This window comes from Clarias gariepinus, chromosome 1, assembly GCF_024256425.1.
Source record: "Clarias gariepinus isolate MV-2021 ecotype Netherlands chromosome 1, CGAR_prim_01v2, whole genome shotgun sequence".
NCBI lineage: Eukaryota > Metazoa > Chordata > Actinopteri > Siluriformes > Clariidae > Clarias > Clarias gariepinus.
Window position 1 is genome coordinate 22,405,267 of NC_071100.1, and position 17,107 is coordinate 22,422,373.

A 17,107-nucleotide genomic window follows, 5' to 3' on the forward strand; every position below is an offset into this window, starting at 1 on the left:
AAGGGATGATAAACGCGCGCAGAAAAATGCAGACATGAAGGACTACGCGACAAGAATATAGAGAATAAGAATCATTATATAAAATAAGATAATTAATTAAATAATAAAATTATATCAAATAGGAACTTTATCTAAAAGCCAGACCGACCAAATTTCTCATTCTCACGCGCACACAATCTCTCTGCGCGAAAACAATGCGAGTAGCCTATATACAGTACATGTATTTATCTTTGGTGTACGGTGGCCCAGAAGGGCAAATCATCTTTCCCGTATATGTGTGTGTTTTTTCCCTTGTAAGTGTGTTTTTTTTTCCCTTGAAAATGTCCGCTTTTTCCCTTATAAATGTCGTTTTTTTCCCTTGAAAATGTCTGCTTTTTCCCTTATAAATGTCGTTTTTTTCCCTTATAAATGTTTTTTTTTTCCATTGAAAATGTGCGCTTTTTCCCTTATAAATGTCGTTTTTTACCTTATAAATGTGTTTTTTTTCCTTGAAAATGTCCGCTTTTTCCCTTATAAATGTGTTTTTTTTCCATTGAAAATGTCCGCTTTTTCCCTTATAAATGTCGTTTTTTCCCTTATAAATGTGTTTTTTTTCCATTGAAAATGTGCGCTTTTTCCCGTGTAACTGTGCGCTTTTTCCCGTGTAAATGTCTGCTCTTTTCCGTTTGTGCGCAACTACTTCTTTCCCGTGTGAGAACTCTTTCTCCAGTATTTTGCAAGCTAAAAGCTAAAGCTAATGCGCAAAGGACTATGGGAGTGGGGTCAAAACGCAACTGAACACGGAACCTTTCCGGATATCAGCTCCAGCACTCAACATCATGGAGTATACAGTGAATTATAGCGTGATAAAGTTATAATTTTCACTAAATTTTCAACTGCACACACTTACCAGGTAATGTTTAATATATAAAATTAATCAGATTTTACTGTTTTAGGCACTAATGATAACTTTGTAGCAGTGTTAATACTATTGGAGTGTTTGGGGGAAATGCCGAGCCGAGTGTAAATGGCAGTGATTAAAAGGAATATTATCTCATTTAGACCATTAAACACTGATGTAAACCATCAGCTCCATGGCATCTCTGTAATATACATCCACATATGGATTTATAAGCAAGCTAATATCACTATGCTAACCGCTAGCGCTTAGCATGGGGAAACTAGCTTGTTTATTAATATATATTAGGTTAATAGTGTATTTGGACACCTATACGTGATGTAAACAGTTAGCTCTATTGTTTTTGTAAAATGCCTGTCCAAATATGGATCTATAAGCAAGCTAATATCACTATGCTAACCGCTAACGCTTAGCATGGGGAAACTAGCTTGTTTATTAATATATATTAGTTTAATCGTGTATTTCGACACATATACGTGATGTAAACAGTTAGCTCTATTGTTTTTGTAAAATGCCTGTCCAAATATGAATCTATAAGCAAGTTAATATATTTATGCTAAGCGCTAGCTTACTAAAAGAGCTAAGATAGCAGCAACTATTGCTAATTATCCCTGAGCTGCTCCTGTTATGTGCTAAATGTTAACGAATTGTTGTATGTAGTTTATTGGAGCTCCTGAGTGCCATATAATGTATACTGCTGTGTAATGTAGTGGTTTTATCATAGCTAGAGATCTTCTGAATAGTTAGTTATGTGCTTACACAATGTATGTAACAGTCAAGAAAAGGGGCTTTTGTTCAGGTTCTATCTATTCTAGTCATTAAAGTCATTAAATATATGTTTATACTCCTTATAATATGTATGATTGTGTGTTTTTCTTCTCACAGTGAACTGTGTGTAAATCATCAACTGCCTGTGTATCAGCTGATTTCTACACCAGCTTTACATCCTGAGCAGAAGGTGAGTGCTCTGAAGTATTTACCTCTCTTTTCAAGAACACCACTGAGCACATCTTAATCAGGGGACAGGGACACATTTCTCTTCATGAACATGTGTGTGTTAATGAATGGTGGAGATGGGGCCAAATTTTGCAGCAATCCTTAATAGCAAAACCAAATAATTGGTTTTAATACACAGCATTACTAAAAGCTTGCATTCTATGAAATTTTGTGTGCGTGCCTGCCTGCGTGTGTCAAACTGATGTCATATGATGTCAAACATCATGAAGTGATATTAACTTGCTTATAAACCCATATGTGGATGTATATTACAGAGATGCCATGGAGCTGCATAGTAACACCATGAAGTCTTTTTACTAGACACTTATAATAACATGTCTTTATTTCTCCCCTGTTGTAGATTGTCGTGGAGAGGATGGACCCTTGATGCTCTGCCTTTTTGCACCAACAATACATACATGTATTTTATTAATTTGTAAATAAAGTCTTTAATATAATTTTATAGTTGAGTATTTATTTCTAGTTTGCTTATTATTTAGCAAAACAGTTAAAGTGCATGTAAAGCATTGCTGCAAATGACACTGAATAGAATCAGATGTTACTCCACTCTGTGTGAGGGTACAGGCTTATATACAGTATGTGATTTTAGCATCAATAATGTTTTTCTACTAACTAAAGCATGCTGCCTTGGAGATATTAGTGACATCTCTGTTTCAGTTCAAACAACATATTCCATAATATTTATGAATACATTAATCCCATATGTTCAGCAGTTAAAACAGAGGTTCTTAAACATTTTACAGCGAAGGACTCCTTCAACTGTAAAACAAACACCTCTGCATACATTTACTTATAGTGCATTTCCAAAATTACATTTTTATGTTATTCAAAAAGTAAAACCTTTTGTTTTCATTTAAATGATTAATGATTAAATGATCCAAGAAAATCAAAAATCTAGTATGTCAAAATATTAGAATATTTCACTTCGATCATGGGGAAGACTGCTGACCTAGCAAGTTGTCCAGAAGATGATCATCTACACCTTCCAGAAGGAGTGTAAGCCCTCAAGGTCAAACTTTACCACCAACTATTTCCCTGACCATGTTGTTGCTTGATTTGCCAGCCATCTCACCTGACCTTAGGTCTCATGGGAAAGATGAGCTGAAATCTGAGATAAATTTCAAGCTGAATGCTTCAAGTGTGATCTGCAAACATAACCAGGGTGTCATGTTTAACAGCTTAATGCAATGGGTTACATAAAAACACCAACTATTTGAAAATATGTAGGCTTATGAATAGTGGCAACGTATATCTACTGTATGTACAGTAAATGTATGTTCAAGAATAAGAGTATCATAAATTGACCAATAATTAAAATACACATGTAAACAATGAGTCTGTCATTTGAAATGCCGTTTATCTAAAAAAATTAGAATATTGTGCAAAAGTGTTTAAGTTTTAAAATTATTGGGGGGGAAACACATTCACAAGGGAAACGTCATACACATAGAAAAAAAATCATAGAGCACAATAAAAAAATTATATATTCACAAGGAAAAAAATTATACATACCAACGTATGGATATGTTTACATCACGTATAGGTGTCCAAATACACTATTAACCTAATATATATTAATAAACAAGCTAGTTTCCCCATGCTAAGCGCTAGCGGTTAGCATAGTGATATTAGCTTGCTTATAAATCCATATGTGGATGTATATTACAGAGATGCCATGGAGCTGATGGTTTACATCAGTGTTTAATGGTCTAAATGAGATAATATTCCTTTTAATCACTGCCATTTACACTCGGCTCGGCATTTCCCCCAAACACTCCAATAGTATTAACACTGCTACAAAGTTATCATTAGTGCCTAAAACAGTAAAATCTGATTAATTTTATATATTAAACATTACCTGGTAAGTGTGTGCAGTTGAAAATTTAGTGAAAATTATAACTTTATCACGCTATAATTCACTGTATACTCCATGATGTTGAGTGCTGGAGCTGATATCCGGAAAGGTTCCGTGTTCAGTTGCGTTTTGACCCCACTCCCATAGTCCTTTGCGCATTAGCTTTAGCTTTTAGCTTGCAAAATACTGGAGAAAGAGTTCTCACACGGGAAAGAAGTAGTTGCGCACAAACGGTAAAGAGCAGACATTTACACGGGAAAAAGCGCACAGTTACACGGGAAAAAGCGCACATTTTCAATGGAAAAAAACACATTTATAAGGGAAAAAGCGGACATTTTCAAGAAAAAAAAACACATTTATAAGGTAAAAAACGACATTTATAAGGGAAAAAGCGCACATTTTCAAGGAAAAAAACACATTTATAAGGAAAAAAAACGTCATTTATAAGGGAAAAAGAGCACATTTTCAATGGAAAAAAAACACATTTATAAGGGAAAAAGCAGACATTTTCAAGGGAAAAAAACGACATTTATAAGGGAAAAAGCGGACATTTTCAAGGGAAAAAAAAACACACTTACAAGGGAAAAAACACACACATATACGGGAAAGATGATTTGCCCTTCTGGGCCACCGTATTGGTGCATTTCTGGCCGAGAATATTGGATTTTTATCGATAAATCGCGTGCGATTAGCAGCCTTTGTATATAGTTCATTCATGTCTATTTATGATGGTGACACATTTTTACGTTTTAAATAAAATATGTTGGCATATTCATGCATCAGGACATTCGCATAGTTAACACTATCATATTATAAGGTAGCCTACTATCAGGTAATTAAATTAATTTAAGACCATTTAAACCAATATAAAATTTTCCTCATGTCTCCGCTGCGTGTATTCTTTCACAGGCTGCAGTGCACGCACAGGGATATAGGAGACTGTTGTTTAGGAGTGGATTGGAGAGAAGAGAGCTGTTTATTTACTATAAAAATATAACTAACAAATCTAAAATATATATAAAAACATAATATGATCTGTTTTAGAGCCCATCTGCTTTAACCTAGTTTTTTTTTATTATTCATAAGACAACCTTTCAGTTTTGTAAATATTCCAGTTATAGTGTGTTAAGTCTTACTTTATGTAGGAGGCAAACTTGTGTATGTCACTTTCTGTGTCTTTCTGAGTCACCTTTCTCTAGTGGCTGGGCCATCAATCTTTAATGGCAGGTAATACTACCTGGGGGGCGTGGCTGGAGCAGAAAGCTACAGTCTTCGACCGCAAAGGCCCAAGGAGAGGCTGCTCTGTTGAATCCTTCGTTCATCTTTGCAATCCTTATTTTGATTAACTTTAAGAACCAATGAGCTTTATATTTTATTTGTTTGTAATAAACCTTTTCTTATTTCTGGACATCAAAACACTTGTGAATGTGAATTATTCTCCTTGGACAAGTGGGTCAGACACTCTAGCTCAGCCACCATAGTGGTCAATAGGATAAAGAAAGAAAACCACTACAAAGTCGAAGACTTCTTCCAACAAACAAGAAAAGAACTGGAAATGGAAAGCTGGATGGATGCTGATTAAGGACACATGGTCTGATTGTTTGAGAGCACGGTATGTCACCTCAATGCATTTTAAAAGTTGTGCTTGATATTTATAGCTGAAGACTAAAGTTAAAGGAGTCAGTGAAGAAGTCTGCTATAGGAGTGGATTATTGCATTGTTTGGAAAACTTGATCATTAGTTTATAAACAAGCATGGCTGATGTAATTGAAGATATGGGAATCAAGTTTAGTGCCTCAAACACAGATACAGGGATGGAAGATAGTGAACATGCATCCAAATTAAAAAAGGCCAGAAAAGGAAAACTTGCACAATTAACTAAAAGGAAGAATGTAATGATTCATCTTATGGAAGATGTGTCAAGTGCGCAGGAAGTTAAAGAAAATCTTCATAAGTATACACCATTGTTGAAAGAGTTTAAATCCATACACAGAGCTTATCAAGAGCTGTTTACACAGGATAGAGTGAAAAAGGATGAATGTGAATGGTTTGAACCTAAGATCATAGAAATTAATGCTTTTAATTTTGCTGTCTCTGAGTGGCTATCTGGAGCAACGAAGGCTGCTATACCCCAAGTAGTGGAAGTTGGCCCAAAAGACAGTGTGTCACAAGTCTCCAGTCACGGGTCTAAATCGAGAACATCTTCTGTTGCTTCTGCAAGGATATGTGCTGAAGCGGAGAGAGCCGCCATCATGACCAAGGTTGCTGCGCTAAAAGAAAAGCATGACTTAGAAGAGCAAGAGAATGCGCTGCAAAAGGAGATACAAGTATTAAAGCAAAAAAGGGAAGCCTTGGAGTTGAGAACACAATTGGCAGTCTCATCAACAAAAATCGCAGTCCTCATGTCATCTGAAGAAGGATCTATGGTATCCAAAACAACAGCTAAGCAACTATCTCTGCATCAGCCAGAGCCAGCAGCAGACACACAAGTCACGCAGTTTGATGAGAACCTACCAAGTGAAGGTAAAGATGCAATGAATGCTTACTTGGCTGAGATGTCCATGAAAAGTGATGCTACAGAGAGTGAGTTTCTTTCTTTAGAAACGGTCGCTAAAGCCTTTTCAATGATGCAAACGCCTAGTGTTCGCCCCAAGGATGGAGTCCACTTTGAGTCCATCTTAGAGAGAGAAGACGTAGGCATTAAGAAAACCAGCTCAGTGCAGACATTGTCCTCTTGATTCTTGTAGTAAGGATGGTCCATCTAAAACAAGCGTACCAGAAAAGACTCCCAAGGACAGTTTAAGTCATGATGGACTAACAAACATCCTACAGCGTCAAAATGATATAGCATCCATTCTTGCAAGGCAGCAACAACTTTCTTATCTTCCACCTAGAGAAATTCCAGTCTTCAGTGGAGATGTTTTGTCATACAGACTTTTCATCAGAGCTTTCGAATACTCAATTGAGCTTAAGACTGATAGTAGTGCAGATAGGCTGTACTTCCTGGATCAGTACACCACTGGCCTCCCCAGAGACCTTGTGAGGAGTTGTCTCCACATAAGTCCAGATAGAGGTTATGAAAGGGCAAAAACTTTGCTGCAGGAATATTTTGGAGATTAATTTAAAAATCAGTTCTGCTTATATAAAAAAGGCAGTAGAATGGCCTGTCATTAAAGCTGAAGATTTAAAGGCATTACAGGTCTTCGCAATATTCTTGAGGAGTTGCTATAATGCAGTGAAAGAAATGAGTTACTCACATAAAATCAACTTGTCCTCAAACATGAAAATCTTGATTATAAAACTCCCCTACAAACTCAGAGAAAAAATGATGATCTTTTGTTTGTGAATTTCAGAAGAGACAGAATAGAAGACCCCAATTCTCTAATCTTGTTGCATTCCTTGAAAGGCAAGTGAGGGTAGCTTCTGACCCAGTATATGGGGACATTCAGGATAGGCGGCCTACCAGAGCTACAGAAAAGCTAACCAAAAGCTAAGTCCAAGCCCAGTGGAAGCAACTTTGCAACCAGTGTTTTCACTTTTGCCTCTCCTCCCACTCAACAATCAAATGACAAGGATTTATGCACATATTGCTCCCTATGCAACAGCAATCACACATTAGAGTGCTGTAGTGCATTTAGGAGAAAGAAACGCCGAGACAAAATTGACTTTTTAAAAAAAAAAGGGAATCTGCTTTGGCTGTCTACATCAAGGCCATATCAGCAAACACTGTAGACAAAGGCTTACCTGCACAGTGTGTTCCAAACAGCACCCCAGTGTCCTCCATATTGAGAAGATAGAACAAAAATCAGTGCAACAACAAAAAGATATTACCAGAATCAGTAGAAGCAGTAAACACTGTAGATAGGCTTCCCAAAGCATGTGGGCACATTGGGGCCGGTACTGGGGCTGGTAACGTGCTTTCTGTACTTCCTGTGAAGGTCAAAGCTAGTAAAGGTGAAAAGATTATCACAGTATATGCTTTCATAGACCCAGGTAGCTCAGCTATCTTTTGTACAGAACGCCTCATGTCTCAGCTGAATATGAAAGATAGAAGAACGAACATCTTGTTGCAAACAATGAGCCATGAGAAGTGGCATAGAAATTGCTGGCCTTGATGGAAACAATTTCATACAGCTACCAGATGTGTTTACACAGAAGGAGGTGCCAATTACTGCAGACAATATCCCTACAAAGCAGGATCTTGCTAAATGGCCCTACCTGCACAAAATCAATATTCCAGAAATAGACAGCAACATCGAACTGCTGGTAGGAACCAATGCATCAAAGATCATAGAACCCTGGGAGATCATAAACAGTCAAGACGAGGGACCATATGCAGTAAAGACTATAGTGGGATGGGTAGTCAATGGGCCCTTAAGAAGTGGAAAGTCTACTGCCTCCAATGACTGTCAGTACAATCACGACTTTAATGAAAGAGCATCAGAGGAAAAACACGCGCAGTCTTAATGGCGACATCTGTATGATAAAAAATTACACGTCTCTTTGATCTTTTTAAGTGGGAGAATTTGCACAATTGGTGTCTGACTAAATACTTTTTTGCTCTACTGTATAGAATTTGTACTACAGATAACATTGTACCTAAGCCTTTTGAACAGACACCCCCAACACACAACCATACAATAAATACGTGTGTGTGTATATATACTACTGTTCTAACTCCATAATCGTTCCTGATTTTTATTTCTTTCTACATTGTAAAGAAATGCTGAAGGCGTTCAAAAAATGCATTAATCTCCTTTGAACAGTTAATGGTGAGATGTTTTGGCTACTTATGCTCTGTAAAGACTTCATAACGCCTCTAATCCAAAGTGCTGTTAATTGGTAATTTTTCAGGCTGATAACTCTAAATGAACTTCTCGTCTGCGGCAGAGGTAGGTTTTGGTCTCGCCCTCCTGGGATGGCCTTCCTGGGAGCCAGTTTCATTATGGTGCTTGACGGATTTTGCAAATGCACTTGACAATACTGTTCTTGCAAGAACTATTACAGAAAGGCTGACCTCTGTGTCTTAAAATAACAACTGACTGTTACCTAATCCCATATGTGTTATTTTATAGTTTTGAAATCCCCAGTATTGTTGTAGAATGTAGAAAATAAATTACTAAACAAAACAAAAAAAAAAGAAATTTGCAAGTGACCCCAAACTTTTCAACTGTAGTGTTTACACAATAAAATAATGCTTCAAAAGCACTGTCTTTTAAATTGAATTATGGAAAACATTTTCCTGATGATCAGGAAAATAGGTTTGCCCCTTCCTACTGGCTGTAGAAGTATCAGCGATGTCTGAAACTGACTCAGAGACATGTGTGCAAAGGTAATACAGTGAGATGATGCTGTTTTAAAACACTGTATTTTTAACAAGAGACTCCTGGAAATCAATTCACCTAGTTAGCATTTGGAATAAACTAAGTTTTCATACTTTGTGAAATTAAAGAAAAAGAACCAATTCAGATACATAATTTAATGTAAAAATGCTATTATAATATGTGCTGTGCCAATTATGTATGTCTGTTTTATCATGGATATCCATACAGTATATCATGGATTTCAGGATATCATGTTTCCCCATTATATGCGGTGCTAAGATAGTGTGGCGTGGGCGGGGTTTTGATTAGCAACCATCATGCCTTGCAGGAGGGGTTGTTATGTGTTCACTCTGTTGGAAAAAGGTGTTTGGGTTAGTGGCTTCGGCCAGGTTGTGTATGTGTGTTTTATGGAGATTGGATGTGTTGTTATTGTTATTTCGTGCTGGTAAAAAATAAATTATTCCCAGCCATTTGCATTGGGCAGCAAAGAAGCTAACTCGTCTCTCCAAGTGCCTTCTTAGCGGTGAAAAACGCTACAATAAATAGATAGATAGATAGATAGATAGGTATTATCCTGGTTATCACGAGTATGCACTCAACCCTTGAGTTACATAATATAATAAATTACAAAGTATAACCTTAAATATATTTAGAATCAATCAGTATCACATCTATCATCACACAGCTAATGTACGTGTAATAAAAGTAGTTGCGATGTCAGTACTTGTCCAGCAAACCAGTTCTTTTGCAGCGGCTTAAAACGTCTGAATTTTCTTCAAATATACGAAAAAGCGAAAAGACACTCGATTATTATGCATAGGTTATCTGTTTAATTCACAAAGTTCGTAAAAACACGGCTGGGGAAACATAGGGAAACTGAATTTCCCGGAACACCTGCCGTCGCACGCCTGCTTAAAAATAAAACATAACAGCACGCCCAAAATAGCACGACAAATTTAAAGGTCTGGGATTATGAACACGCGTAAACAGAGGGAGTAATGTACATCATGTGCGTGTGCCATCGAAAGCGTGTGTGCACCTGCGCTGCCGACGGCAGGCAGAAGCAGCGGGAGGGAAGTGAACGCGATGTTTTTCCGAAGATAAGTGTGCGTGTGTGTGTGCGTGCACGAGCAGAGAGAGAGAGAGAGAAAGAGAATATGAATGTGTGTGCCAGGGTTGTTCAGCGGTGACATCTAGGCCAGCTTTGTCACAATGGCAAACACAGAGCACTGTTTATACAGACAGACGGTATGGAAACCTATATTTATATAGTAGCCTTTTTATCGCCGGAAAGGATGGTGGAGAGACGAGTGAGCTTATTTGCTGCCCAATGCAATGGCTGGGAGTACTTTATTAGGCACACAGCATGTATGGCATGAGCAGCACATTCACTCAGGAACCCACATCCAATTCAGCCCCAGCCCAAACCGGAGCACATTTCACACGTCACACCCCCACACACACAAACAGGGCCGAAGCCACTAACCCAAACACCTTTCCTCAACATGGTGAACACACCGACATCCCCGCAAGGCATGCTGGTCGTCAGCCGCCGCCCCGCCTACGCCACACTGCCCCCACCCGAGCTGTGACCGTCCCTGGTCACCATGACGAACTTTGTTTTGGAGGCGTGAAGGCGGTCGGCGCTGGCGGTGGTAATGCCGGCGTCCTTTGGCAGGTGAGGGATGAACGCGAATATTGTCCTGAGGCGGTCCGGCCTCCACAGAGTTCGATGTTTCCTCGGCGTGCGGCTGGTAAGGCGCAAGACGGTCCCGGTGAAGCACAACTCGTGCCCGCCCCGCCAACCGCACCCGGTAGAAAACATCGGAGAGCCGAGCAATTACCGTGCAGGGGCCCACCCAGTGGGACATAAGCTTGGCCACGAGCCCCCTCTTCCTTCCGGAGGAACACACCCATACCTGCTCTCCAGCAGCGCTCCCGCGAGCGCTGGGTGGGGCCCGTCTGCTTGGCGATGGGCGGATCACGGTTCAGCTGTGACACCGGCGAAGCCACTGCGGGTGACGCAGTAACTCGGCTGCACGCTGGCTCAGACGGCTGATCACCGCCGGAGAGCCTGGAGAACTGCACAGGAAGAATGTTCCACGTCGCGACGGCGCTCTACGAGCGCCCACAGTAAGACGCCATCCAGCACACAGTCGACGCAAAGCCCAGCACGGCTTCCCAAGCGTCCTCCCGGCGCTAGTTTAGTGGCTGCTGGTGTACGCTGTCCCGTGCCTCGGCCTCGCCGCGAAACGTCGGAAAGTTGCTCGTTGCCTAGCCGCGACGGGTAGCCCTGTCCCCGGCTAGGTTCACGAACCGAGCGCCACTGAGCTGACCCAAACACCCTTCCCCATCATGGTGAACACACCGACATCCCCGCAAGGCATGCTGGTCGTCAGCCGCCGCCCTGCCCACGCCACAATATAATTGATAAGAACCTGGGATTGTTGTAAATATAGTTTTAAACTTCTTTCAAGGCTGGAAAACATCATATAATGTCATATAAACATTATCCACTGGTACCTGAATGTTCATTTATTATGCATGTGTCTCATATTTGACATGTATCATTTAGAAAATTTGTCTTAATAACATCTTGTATACTGGCATTTCTGTGTAGGCTCAGTGTGTACAACCCGTAAGAAGACAGGTGTGGGCTACCCTCAGCTGAGTGCTGTAATCGAGTGTGCTGATGCTGCACATGGCCTGGGTGGACACATCATCTCTGTGAGCTGCAGTTATCTGCTTTGTTAGCAAGCAAAGGAAAGCAGATGTTCTTGATAGATTTTAATACTTTTGTTCATTGTTTCTCAACTAGGATGGAGGATGTACCTGCCCTGGGGATGTCTCTAAGGCTTTTGGTATGTTTCACTGGAATATGATGTTATCTGTTTATTACACAATACTCAAAATTAAACCAAATACATTAAATAAAATAATAATAATAAAACACTAATAATTTAATAAAAAAAGACAAAATGAGCTCTTCATTTAAGCCAAAAGCCATTAGAGTGGTTAATTTTTTTTTTTTGCATTTCTATTGTAACATTATTTTCTCTATCGCACCCCATGGTGTGGAACTTGTATAGCATGAATACCTGTGAAATGTAAAACCTGATCTGTATGATTAAAAGCATTAAAATTGTCTTCCAACAGGTGCCTTATCATGATAATTCTTAATTGAACATTTGTGCTCTCTCAGAGAACCCATATCACAAAACATTGATCATCATATCAACAATCTAGTATACATTCTTATGTAAAGTATGTAATACCACAAGTTTTTTTTAACAGTCTTAAAGATGGTCATATTAATATTAATGATTTGTTGTGTACTATTATTGTGACTAGCCAATGTCTTAGTATACTAAATGATAATGGGTTAGAGGTATTGAGATATTTATATAATCATAGACAGACATTACATCCCCACACAGATTCCTTGTTGTATTTAACACATGAAATTCTTACTTTTTTATTTTTCTCAAAAATAAGATTTATTTTTTTCAAAAATACTTTTAAGTATTATTGGTGTTATGATTTGGAGATAATTTTTTTTATGTTTGGTAAGGTGATGCTAATAATCTAAATGAATGTTTAAATTATTTTAATTCCTATATCATGTCAAATTCAAATCAAATACAAATTCTATTTGTCACATACACAGTACGATATGCAGTGAAATGCTTTATACGACTGCTAGTGACCTTAAAGGAAAAGAATAGTAAAAGCTTATACATAAGAAATAATAGGACTGAAAGAAATACTTTAAAAAATAAAATTAACTAGTAAAATATGCTGAACAAAGTAAAATAAGGAATGAAAGAAATACTTTAAAAATAAAATTAACTAGTAAAATATGCTGTACAAAGTAAAATATACTGTAATAAGAGAAATACGTTAGAAAATAAGATTAACTAGTGCAAATGTACTGTACAAAGTAATAGTAAAATAAACTTTACAAATAAGAACAAGATATCTATAAAAAAGCAAAATATCAATATATCAAGTATAAAAGTATTGTAGCGTTTTTCACAGCTACCAATGAGCGTGGAGAGACGAGTGAGCTTCCTTGCTGTCCAATGCAAATGGCTGGGAGTACTTTATTTAACATAGCAATAGTCACACAACAATCAACAAGACACACTTCTGGTTCACACACACACACCCTGGCCGAAGCCACTACCCCAGACACATTTCCCCAACACGGTGAACACATAACAGTCCCTCCCGCAAAGCATGATGGTTATTACTCAAACCCCACCCACGCCACACTGCCCCCACCCGAGCTGTGACCGTCCCTGGTCACCATGACGAACTCCGTTTCGGAGGCGTGGGCGGGCCGCGGCTGACGACCAGCATGCCTTGCGGGGATGTCGGTGTGTGTTCACCATGTTGGGGAAAGGTGTTTGGTTTGGTGGCTTCGGCCCTGTTTGTGTGAGGGGTGTGTGACGTGTGAAATGTGCTCCAGTTCAAGCTTGTGCTGAATTGGATGTAGGCTCCTGAGTAAAGGTGCTGCTCATGCCTTACATGCTGTGTGCTTAATAAAGTACTCCCAGCCATTGCATTGGGCAGCAAATAAGCTCACTCGTCTCTCCAGCTTTCTTCCTGGCGTAAAAATGCTACAGTATAGAAAAGAAAATAGAAATTTGTCAGATTTAGAATATTTAAATGGCTGTGGTGTGCAAGTATGCATAAAAAGTGACTTTGTAAAGTGTCTTATTTAAAGTTATTTGTGCATTATTAAAAGTGATTTGTGACAAAATGAGCTCCTTCTCAGTCTCTCTGTGTTGGCCCTCAGGGAGCGGAATCGCTTCCCAGACCGCAACAGAGTGAACAGTCCATTGTTGGGGTGGCTGAGGTCCTTCATGATCTTCCTGGCCTTGGTCCAGCACCGCTTGGTGTAGATTGAGTGCAGGTCAGGGAGCTCGGTGCGGATGATGCGCTCAGCTGATCACACCACCCTCTGTAGAGCTCGTCTGTCCTGCATGGTGCTGTTCCCGAACCAGGTCGTGATGTTTCCCGTCAGGATGCTCTCTATGGTGCAGGAGTAGAAATTCCTGAGCACCTTGGAGGGCAGTCTAAAGTCTCTCAAGCGTCTGAGGTGGTACAGACGCTGCCGGGCCTTTTTTACCACGATGTTGATGTGACAGGACCATGCCAGGTCCTGCGTGATGTGAACACCGAGGTATCTGAAGCTGTCCACTCTCTCCACTGGGCTCCTGTTGATGATGGGGGTCTGGTAGTTCCTCACCTGCTTTGTACTGAAGTCCACTATCAGCTCCTTTGTCTTGCTGACGTTCAGGAGGAGATTGTTTCTCTGGCACCAGTTCTCCAGATTTCCAACCTCCTCCAGGTAGGCCGTCTCATCGTTGTTCATGATCAGGCCCACCACGACAGTGTCGTCAGCAAACTTGATGACGGTGGTGGAGTTGGTAGTGGCCACGCAGTCATAGGTGTACAGAGAGTACAGCACCTGGGGGGCTCCTGTGCTGAGAGTGATGGAGGCTGAGACATGTCCGCCCATCCTTACTGCCTGTGGTCTGCCAGTCAGAAAATTGGAGATTCACTGACACATGGATGAGCTGAGTCCCAGGTGCTCCAGCTTGGTGGTACAGTAAGTGTGGAGGGAATTATGGTATTAAATGCAGAGCTGTAGTCGATGAAAAGCATTTTCACATAATTCCCCCTCCGAGTGTCCAGGTGAGTGAGAGATGTGTGGAGGAGATGTGAGATTGCATCGTCCGTGGAACGGTTTGGACGGTATGCAAACTGTAGTGGGTCCAGTGTGTCTGGTAGTGAAGAAATGATGAAGTCTCTGACCAGGCGTTCAAAGCACTTCATCACTACTGAGGTGAGGGCTACAGGGCGATAATCATTGAGGGAAGCAGGATGAGGTTTCTTTGGGACAGGAACAATAATGGACTCTTTGGAGCATTTGAGGATCACCGACTGAGATAAAGAGAGGTTGAATATCTCAGTGAACACAGGTGCTAGCTGGTCTACGCAGGCTCTGAGGACTCAACCTGATATGCCGTTTGGTCCTGCTGCTTTCCCGGTGTTCACTCTCTTGAAGGCTCTCCTCACGTCGTGCTCGGTGATGATGAACGTGTTACCTGTGCTGACAGTGTCTTCCTGTCTGCAGCCATTAGCGCCGCTAGCATTAGCATCGCTAGCATCTTTAGCTGCCGCCTTGAAGCGAGCAAAGAAAGTGTTCAGCTCGTTTGCCAGAGTCACGTCCGCGTTCGTCATATCGGTTGTTGGTGCTTTATAGTCCGTTATTGTTCTCAGTCCCTGCCACAGGCTCCTAGAGTCACTCTGTTGGAGCTGTGACTCTAGTTCCCTCCCGTAGCGCTGCTTCGCCTCTTTTACCGCCTTCCGGACGCTGTATGACGCAGCCTTGTATGGTTCCATGTCCCCCGGCGCAAGTCCCATGTTGTAGGCAGCGGTGTGAGATCTCAGAGCGTTGCGGATGGTTATATCCACCCACGGCTTCTGGTTGGGAAACGTTCTAATAGTCTTTTTCTCCACGGTATCATCCGCTAGTTTCCCGATGAATCCCACAACGGCTTCCGTAAACACACTGACGTCATCATCAGAGCTGTTTCGGAACATGTCCCAGTCTGCGTCATCGAGTGCGTCCTGTAACGCGGCCACCGATTGGTCCGTCCAGCGCGCGACCTCCCTCTGAACCGGAACTTCCTGTTTCAGCCTTTGTTTGTATTTTAGCATGAGGAAGATGGCAGCGTGGTCGGATTTACCAACAATCGTGGACAAGATTGTGCCTTGTAGCCGTCCTTGACCATTGTATAACAATGATCCAGTGTTCTTTCGCCCCTGGTGGGGCAGGTGATGTGCTGATAAAAGTTCAGCGCTGCGCGTTTGAGGTTGGCACAAGTCCCCCGCCACAATGAGCACAGGGTCCCGGTGTCTAGGAAGTTTATGTCTTTAAGTTTATTACCTCTCAACTACATGAGCGCACTTCTCCACAACGTTCTGACAACCCACGTGTAAACCTGCTGTTTATCTTAGTTATTGGTTTATTAAATATGACACGGGTGGGTAGTTGTTGCTACCTGTCTCTATAAACAGAGATGGATAACCTGGTGCTAACATTAACGTGAGGTCATGGCATTAGGCTGTACTGATTATAATTTGGGATCCAACTTACTGTATCAACTTAAGCCACCTTTTTTTTTACTTTTTCTGAGGTAAAAACCGGCAAAAATATTTTTGTCAACATCATTCTGCTTTTACAACACAGTAAGCGAACGCCGCACTAGTTTGGACCCACAAGTGGCATGATGACGTAGCAACTAGCCATCCCAGACAATGCTGGCGTTTTTTGTTTTAGTTTTTTTGAGGGGGGGGCCCTCGCGAACGTTTTGCCCAGGGGCCCACACAACCCATAATCTGTCCCTGTACTGTATGGTTCAGGTTAAACTTTAAACATATATAATACTGCAAAAGTTTTATTAAATTCTGTCCAGTCCATTTTGTGTAAAGCTTTGACAAATTCTGGCATATACAGTGGCTTGCCCCCTTGAACTTTTCCACATTTTGTCACGTTACGCCACAAACATGAATCAATTTAATTGGAATTCCACGTGAAAGACCAATACAAAGTGGTGTACACGTGAGAAGTGGAATGAAAATCATACATGATTCCAAACATTTTTTTACAAATAAATAACTGAAAAGTGGGGTGTGTGTAATTATTCAGCCCCCTGAGTCAATACTTACCACCTTTTGCTGCAATTACAGCTGCCAGTCTTTTAGGGTCTGTCTCTACCAGCTTTGCACATCTAGAGACTTAAGTCTTTGCCCATTCTTCTTTGCAAAACAGCTCCAGCTCAGTCAGATTAGATAGACAGCGTTTGTGAACAGCAGTATTTAGATCTTGCCACAGATTCTTGATTGAATTTAGATCTGGACTCGGCTATTCTAACACATGGATATGTTTTGTTTTAAACCATTCCATTGTTGCCCTGGCCTTATGTTTAGGGTCGTTGT

At 40.7% G+C, this 17,107-nt stretch overlaps 1 long non-coding RNA gene across 1 annotated transcript; it reads left to right on the forward strand.

The window, feature by feature from the left end:
* Positions 1-538: 538 nt before the first annotated feature.
* Positions 539-2,473, forward strand: LOC128527524 (uncharacterized). The gene is made up of 3 exons (XR_008360885.1): positions 539-892; positions 1,784-1,856; positions 2,256-2,473. It is a non-coding gene; the product is annotated as an uncharacterized LOC128527524 (long non-coding RNA).
* The last annotated feature ends 14,634 nt before the right edge of the window (positions 2,474-17,107 follow it).